This window comes from Labeo rohita, unplaced genomic scaffold (assembly GCF_022985175.1).
Source record: "Labeo rohita strain BAU-BD-2019 unplaced genomic scaffold, IGBB_LRoh.1.0 scaffold_2052, whole genome shotgun sequence".
Lineage (NCBI taxonomy): Eukaryota > Metazoa > Chordata > Actinopteri > Cypriniformes > Cyprinidae > Labeo > Labeo rohita.
The window spans coordinates 1-8711 of NW_026128278.1; the positions used below are offsets into that span (position 1 = coordinate 1).

Here is an 8711-nt window from a genome sequence, read left to right on the forward strand (position 1 = left end):
CTACTAGCATGGCTAGCATCTTAAGGATTCCTATTTGCTAGCATGAGTCAAAGGAACCAAGTCCCATGTCTCTACGATGTTCTGATGTAGAGATATAGGACTTGTTAAATGGTTGCTAGGGTACTCTGTTTGGTTGCTAGGGAGTGGCTTGGCAGCTACCAATGATGACACTCCAAAGTCTGCTTGCCAGTATGAATGATATAAATCAACCCCCATGTCTCTATGACATTCAGATTTGAAGATATGTCTGTGTGGGTTTTAGTTGCTAGGGTGCTCAATAGTGGTTGCTAGGGCGTGGCTAGGAAGTGGTGGAGCTGATTCATGATTGGCTGTTTACTGCCCTGAGTCAAATGAGCCCACCCCCATGTCTCTATGACATTGTGATCCAAAGATATCCATCTGGGCTTTTATAATGGCAGTCTATGGGATCAGTTGCTAGGGTGCTCTAAATGGTTGCTAGGGCGTGGCTTAACAGCTTCACAGTGATTCTGAGAGTCTGATTGGTTGGCTGAGTTAAATGAGCCCTCCCCCATGTCTCTATGACATTGTGATGCAGAGTTATGTTCAATGCAAAATTCCTATGTAAATTACCATAGTAGGAAAAAAACATGCTTTTTAATGGGCCGTCCCTCCCCATAGTATGTCAATGGGGCCACTTTGGGGGGCTCTTGCGCCCCAGGGGTACAACTTATACCCCATTGCGAGGTATGTTCTCGCACAGCCTGCCAGCCTCTCCAAATGTGGTGAATCGCATGTTTCTATGAAATTCTTGCTTGGCGCTACGACCCCTCAAAGTTGGCCGCAATGTTAAGTCTATGGGATTTTTCGGGCGATTTTTCGCCCCGTGTACGATCATCGTACCCCCGATCGCTTATAAAAGTCATAGCACACCATTCCCGAATAGGCCGCACGATTTGACGCCCGTTTGGTGGGTCTGTGACAAAAACTGCGGGACAAGTTACGCGCCGAAGTTTTGTCCAGAAGAAGAATAATAATAATAATAATAAGTATGCACAATAACAATAGTGATGCTTTGCTTCGCAAGCACCACTAATAATAATAAGCACGCAGAATAGTAATAGTGATGCTTTGCCTTTGGCAAGCACCACTAATAACTTTAAGTTTAAGTCGGATTTCAGTAAGTTGGCTTTCTCAAGCCAACTTAATAATCTTAAATAGTAGATCAGTAAGTTGGCTTTCTCAAGCCAACTTAATAACACAATACAACGATACAATAAAACAACAATCCAGGAAGTGCAACTGAGGAGGACTGGGGTTTTATAGGATGCCTGATTGGTCACGGGGGGCTGACGCAATCAGAGCGGTGGAGGATGGGAGATGCAGTCCGAGATGCAAAGCGACAGTCAGAGTGAGTGGGTGGAGCGAGAGTGACATCTGGTGGTGAGTAGACAACGGGACACCGACCAGGTTCGTGACAGTACCTTTTATGTTGTTCTGCACTAAAATAATTATTTTGTTCTTTTTGTCATCTATTGTACTGAACCAATAAAAATCCATTAAACTACAACAACACCGTTTCAACAAGGTTTTAAACCAACTGCAAAATAATATATCTGTATATGATATATCTCTACATTTAATTTACAGTTGGTTTGATTCCTTCAGATGAAGTTGTGTTCAAGATTAATGGTTCAGTGCTGTATATTTAAAAAAAAAAAAAAAAAAAACAGTTTAATAATCAGAAAAATAAGCTTTGTGCATCATGCAGAATAACAGGATGGTTTGATGTCTTTAGATCAAATGTTGTTCAAGTTTAATGGTTTTAAATGGGTTCAGTACTGGACAAAAATCAGGCTAATAATCTGAAAAACAAGTCTTGTGTATTATAGGGAATAATATTCTAAGATTATTACAGTTGGTTTGATACCTTTATCTTAAACAATGGCGGAGTTTATGGTTTATGGTGTCAGTATACACAATTAATAAAGGCATAATCAGAAGGGGAAAAAAAAAAGGAAAGAACAGATAAAAGGCTAATTCCAAAAATGGAGCTTTGTGCAATAACAGGGATGTTTTTTTTTTTTGTTTGTTTTTTTTTTTGTTGTTGTTGTTGTTGTTGTTGTTGTTATGTAGTTGTTTAAATCAAATAGTTCTTTTGTATTTTGCTCAGAACATAACAAGCACAAAGAGTTCTGGCATGAAACCGAATGTCTAATGAATGTCACATGTCAAACTAACTTTACAGTTAACTTTAAAGTAAGTGAACCTGAAACTGCTCATGGACAAATGAATTGTGTTCATTAATAAATCATTGGTTGCAGTGGAACTTTGGGTTTCTAAACTATTTTTATTATGTAAAGAGAGCTTCGTACTTTTCTTGTTTCCTGTTGTAATTAAAGCAGCAGCACATCTACATAAAACATTTTCAGAAACAACAGACAAATTAAACCGAGTAACTGAATCACATCTCTTTAAAGGGGTGTTTGATTGTGATTTCACATTTTTAACTGTAGTTAGTGTGTGATGTTGCTGTTTGAGCATAAACAATATTTGCAAAGGTGCAAGGCTGAAAGTTCAATGCAAACAGAGATATTGTCTCTTAAATTTATGGCAGTTTATTGCCTACAAAAACATCTCGTGAAGACTACAACGAGCTACTTTCTGGGTTGGTGACATCATAAACCCAGATATTTACATAAACCCCGCCCCCGGTAACATACAACAAAGGGGGCGGGGCAAGAAGAGGAAGAGTTGTTGCCATATCGTCAAAACTAGCAGTGCACGAAAAAATCTATTCATATATGAATCGTGATTCTGTCTTATAATGATCATAATGAATTCACAAGTTTCAAAATCAGTGTTGTAAAGCAGCAGCTCTTAATCTTGTTTCTCGCATCCCTTCTGCTCTCTACACTCTACAGCTGTCATGACAACTTGCTACTGTAAACAGAAGCTCTCAACGCTTGCCCCGCCTCCGACTTCTTCTGATTGGTCCACTGCTTTGGAACTGACTTTGATGAGCGGCGCTGCGTGTTAAAATTCTTTTAACTTGACACATCGTCTTAAAAATGTGGCACTCATGTGAGAGGTGCTGCTAAAGATACAAGACGCGAGCGTAACGGTCATGCTTTGGTTTTTTTATAAACAGAGCATTAACGCATGTTAGACTGCAACCCATAAACACAATCAAGCCTACAAAAACCCAGTCAAACACCCCTTTAAAGATGAAGAGGCTGCGATGTCAACATAACATTTAAAATGGTATTTTTTTATAGGTGTACCTTCAAAAATAACAGCAAAATGTCATACTTTTGTAAAATAATGAAAACAAACGCCACAAACTTCTTCCTGAAGCGCATCACAAAAATAAACAAAAACTCAGTGAATACTGCCTATTCCACACAAACATGAGAAATATATCTAGAAACGTTGAAGTGTAAAATTTAAAGTGTCTGTGTTTCACTTATTTGACATTAAGTGCATTATATGAGTTACTTTGGAATGTAAATTGTAGTAGTTTCAGATCATTTCAGATGATAAAAAACGCGACATGTAGCCCAGAAAATACGGTTTAGCAAATTATTTCTCTGACACTTTGAAAACCCCTGTTCTATAATATAATGAATCTGAACTAATCCATGTTTTACAGATAAAACACAGACAGCTGTGATAGTGACAGTGATTTCTGTTTCTGTCGCTGCATTTGCTGTTTTTCTTCTTGTTGTTCTCTGGCTGATCTGCAGAAAAAGAGCTGGTGAGTTTCAGATTTCCTCCTTTCTAAAAATTTAAAACAGTTTAGATCTCACTTTAATGAAGAGCAAACAAGCACATCAAGTTTAGATTGTGTGTATCATATAATGTGGATTATGTGACAATGAGATTCTCAAACAGAAGTTTATTCCTGTAATGTCAGTCTCAAAAAATGTTTAAGTCAAAGAACAATTGTTTCATTCATTTGAATGGTCTTGTAATCTGAATGTCATTAGCATTGTTAGCATCCAGTGTTTTGCAGATGTGTTTTATCATAAATACTCATATTATATGAGGCACATTATTTTATTTTATTTATTTATTTATTTTCCTCAGATAATAAAAGGGGGACTGATGAGTCAGTGGTGAGTTCAGTAATGCCAGTGATTTAGATTTGATTTCTGTCTTTAAAGCTCAATAAAGTGTTATTTTTGCAGTTTTAACTGTTTGTTGTTTGAAAGGTCAAAGGTGAGAATGAAGATAAAGGGACGTATGAAACAATCAACATGTCCATTCCTGCTGCTGCTAGAGACAATGTGAGTCAACGAAACATTCAACATTCAGTTCACTGTCTGTTCTAGAATGTGATTTACTGAAAGCTGTTGTATTATTGTACATATTACAATGAGATATAATTCTGATCTGTTTTATAAACGTTGTTCGCTGCACGTTTGCATGTATGTTTAGGAGCAGACAGATGATGTGACTTATTCTGAAGTCTCTTCTTCCAGTAAAAAGCCAGTAAAATCACTCAATGTGAGTAGCAACACATTCCCTTATTCTTCATCACAGCAGCTTCTCTCATCTATATGCTGCTGAAATGTAGTTCTGAATCTCAATCTCAGACAAATGAAGCTCATGCGCTAATAATAATGACATTGATGGAGAAAATCTGTGCTGTTCTTTCAGGATCATGATGATACAGTGACTTACGCTGCCATCAGATGAACAGAAAATGAGCCGCGGGATGAACTTTACGCTTCTGTGAACAAGAACAAATAAACATTAATGACACAGATCACTGCTGGAGCTCATCATATCAGCAGCAGACGGGAATTTTTTTCCCCCTCCCACATGCTAATATTCACAACTGTGGTGTTTGGAAAAATTAGACACGTGTGTGAACAAACAGAACTTTTTTTTGTAAAACATTTTACTGGCAGCTGTGATTGCCAGAATTTTACCGTTACAATACAGTTTTGTAGCAACATTTTAGGTTTTATGGATTTAACTTAAACGTATATCATAGTTTCATTTAACTGATATAATGTTAATGTACCAATCTATGAAAATACTGAAATCTGTTTTGTACCTGTATAATACACTGATAATCACCAGAAGCAAGTGTTAATGAGAAAAATCACTTGATCAACCAAAACCACAAGCAGCTTTAAATGTTAACAAATTTAGAAAAATATAGAAATTGAAATAATGCAGGGGTCGGCAACCTGTGGCTCTTTCATTTTTCAAATTATAGGTCCTTTTTCACTTCCACTAACAGAAAAAAAAAATTACAGACTTTTACCATTAAAACCATCATCTATTAGTCGACCTTTTTAGCAAAACATTTAAGTGTAAGATGTGAAATTATTTCCTCATGAATTTAAAGTCCAGGAACTCTGACAAAAACAGATGCAATGCAACAAAACAATAAAACTAATCTGGAGAAGCGATCTTCAAAGAGGGCAAACAACACCACCCCTATTGCTCATTTACAACCCCCTTCCTCCCTCTCCTCTCCCCTCCTGCATCTCACACTTTTCCCCCAAAAGGTTCCACTGAAAGTCACTAAGAATGTCCATATACTACATGTGTTACATTTTGTGAATATGTTGAAGTTTCCCTTTCATGATTGGTATCTTTCTAAACGTCTCAGTGCAATTGGTAAAATGGTCTCAATTTCACAGAAGTCACTTATATTATGAGGAAGACTGAACACTTCTGTAGAATTGTGTTTTGCTGCTGAGGGGTGTGTTTTCCCCTTAGGGTCGGGTGAGAATCTCCAGCCAGGTGTGACCCTGGGGCATGAGATCTCCTGACAAACCAAAAGGTCTTTTATGTTTTTACAACTGATTAGATTTTTTTTGTTTTGGTCTGGGTATATAAGTGAAGTGACAAAACATTACTGGGGGATTCTGTATTCAGAAGAACCCCACACTGTGTGTGAGAGTCTCTGGAGCTTTGCCTCCAAATCTCTCACATGCTGCTGTGTATCTCTCTGCGGTCAGGTGCATCTTCCACTCTTAGATTTATATTTGAGTAATTGATGTTATGTATTTATTTGACTTAAATCCAATTCAGAATTAAATTCAGTTTCTCATTGTTTAATTGTATGATGGGGCGATTAAATTTATCTTTGTTGGAACCATCTATGACTACGCCATTCCAATTTTCTCTGGGTAGGAGATCCCAAGGTTACAAATAAGGGGGTCCCGCACGGCTATCCAATTAAATGAATGTACTCCAGGCAGAATTACTATAAAATTACAATTCACTTTATTAAATACAATGGATTGCTCGTATCGGAGTTTGCTCACAAGCTGACATGCGATGCTCATATGAGCTGGAAATACACCAGTCTAGAGGGTGACAACACTTCCAAAAATCATACCAAACACTACAATAACAAAAAAAGAGAAAAGAATACAATACAATAAACCCAAAAGAAATTACAACTGGCTTACACAGCACACCGACTCGTACACTTGTGCATATGGAAGTGAATATACCCCTCTTCGATAATCACACTGAGCAAGACTATAAGTCAACGCTTCGCAAGAGCACAACAGAATTGTCAAATAAAAATACAAAAAACACAAGTCATGGGCAACACTCAAAATATAATAATTCACGAAACCAAAGAATACTTCACAAAACAAAATACAAAAAAAATAAATTAAGGTGGGAAAACAATGATCAAATGAGCTGGACTGAGAAACTCTAAAAAAAGAAAACAACATTAAACAACCCGACATAAGTGGTCAACCCGGGTTATACAATTCAACCCTCTTTATAAAACAGGGCAATTAACAATAAGAAAAACCACAAACAATACAATTTCAAATAAAAAAAACATGTACAAATTTATTACCATCAATATTAAAATGCTAGCTATCCAGGTGACACAATAAAAGTTAAAATGTAGATACCTTTACAACATTTAGCTGATCACACATATACACCGTTGAAGGGCTATAATCCCCACACACTTCCTAAAAGAAGGAAAAGGCTTATAACACTTATATAAAAGGGTAGCAAATTAGTGCGAACAAAGATAAACTTGATTTTTCACAACAAAATGACGCACCATAGATCGTCAACCCTCACGTGCAATATATTGTGCAGCTCGTTCAGCATTTACCCTCATCCAGCCCAAAATAACAAGTACGAGAAACTCAAGGTATCTTCTATTAACTAAAAACAACCACATAGTTAAAAATATACATTTCTACAAAAGAAAATATATTTACAAGTCGTTTCACCATAAAATAATTCACTTACACAATTGTTAGCAAACTTAACACTCACGTGCACCAAGTCGTTCAGCTTAAAATACAGAAACGTCTAAAAATCAACTGAAAAGCAAACACTTTAACACTACATTCAAATATGTGAGATAACATGCCACAAGGAAAGAAAACCTACCAAAAATCGTTCTCCCAGCGACCAACAACCATCTGCATGCCAAACAATTGAAAGGCGCTCTGCTACTAGTCGGAAGTAGGCATTTAAAGGGAATCCTGCCTATCACCGCAGGTACAACATCGCCTCCTAGTGGCTTGGCTACAATTGTGTAATTGGTGTGATACATTTTTACCTGACAAATAAAACATTATATTTGATTCATTTTAGACTCTTCTGAAATCCTTATTTCCAGTAGATTGTGAGGAGGCTGGTGCTACCGCAAATTACGACCAGGATAGAGTAAACTGCAGGCTCAGGATTGAATGGAGCAGTAGGCACATCATCTGAGACCTCCTGATTTCTGTCTATCACTGATGTTAGCAGGTTTTACGGGAAGGGACTAAAGTAAACTACACTTTTTGTGAAGGCAAGCAGTAGGCGGCTGTCAAAAAGGGTATTTAGTCACCTACAGACCTCTGACTCAGCATCAGACTGGCGTTTTTGTGATCGTGAGATCGGCGTAATTGGCCAGCGCCATACTCTGAGGGCCATCGGGTCTCCAATGAACGAATAATTGAAAGTATAGCGAGTCCGAAATGATCAGATATCTAAATCAATACTTAATTGATATTTGTGATCAGCCTAAATTAAACACTTAAATTCTAACAATCATAAGAAATTGGAGTCGGAGCTAGATTAAAAATAAAACTAAATCCTGATAAATTGAGTGAACTTTGCAGAAGCGCTGTGAAAAGACGGAACATGCATTAAACCTTCAACCAGACAACTGGACTCCGCGCAAATTAATAAAAATTTAATGATTAACAAAAACAAACACTTATCATATATCATGTTCTCTTTACACTGGTTCATTCATAAAAAACGAGAGGAACACACTGTGACTGTTGATCTTCTCTTTTAATACTGCAACACAAACTCAGACAGACAGGATGAACTTCATCAACAACATAACACTGTCCTCTAGTGGAGCACTGAACAAACTAACATCAATACTCAGTTACTAACATCAGCCTATTCAACTGCATATACTACATCCCTCTTTTTAAGGACAATGAAGAAAATGCAGAAAATTACTCATTCACCAAGTATTATTGCTCAATTATTATAAAGCTCAAGACAACTGAAACAATAAACAGCACCCAGATACATGTTTGTTATTTCTCTTTAACCAAAACACTCAGAACACAAACATAACTTATTTTCTGACTTTTTCTTCTTAGCCCATTTCAAAATCACTGAATCTAACTGGCTTTTTCACAAGCCTCCCACTCCTAGTACAATTTCCTTGCTCCGTGTTTTCAGCTCTTCTGTGTCATCTCCTTCAACTTCCTCCTCAACACCTGTTAGATCTTTAT

At 37.1% G+C, this 8711-nt stretch overlaps 2 long non-coding RNA genes across 2 annotated transcripts; one reads left to right on the forward strand and one right to left on the reverse strand.

Moving 5' to 3' along the window:
- Nucleotides 1-3449: 3449 nt before the first annotated feature.
- LOC127159281 (uncharacterized) lies at nt 3450-4817 on the forward strand. The gene is made up of 5 exons (XR_007826409.1): nt 3450-3715; nt 4048-4076; nt 4173-4247; nt 4399-4467; nt 4621-4817. It is a non-coding gene; the product is annotated as an uncharacterized LOC127159281 (long non-coding RNA).
- A 1976-nt stretch (nt 4818-6793) lies between these two features.
- Nucleotides 6794-7475, reverse strand: LOC127159280 (uncharacterized). Its single transcript, XR_007826408.1, has 4 exons — nt 7357-7475; nt 7213-7286; nt 7019-7125; nt 6794-6923 (listed from the first exon to the last, which is right to left on the reverse strand). It is a non-coding gene; the product is annotated as an uncharacterized LOC127159280 (long non-coding RNA).
- Between the last annotated feature and the right edge of the window lie 1236 nt (nt 7476-8711).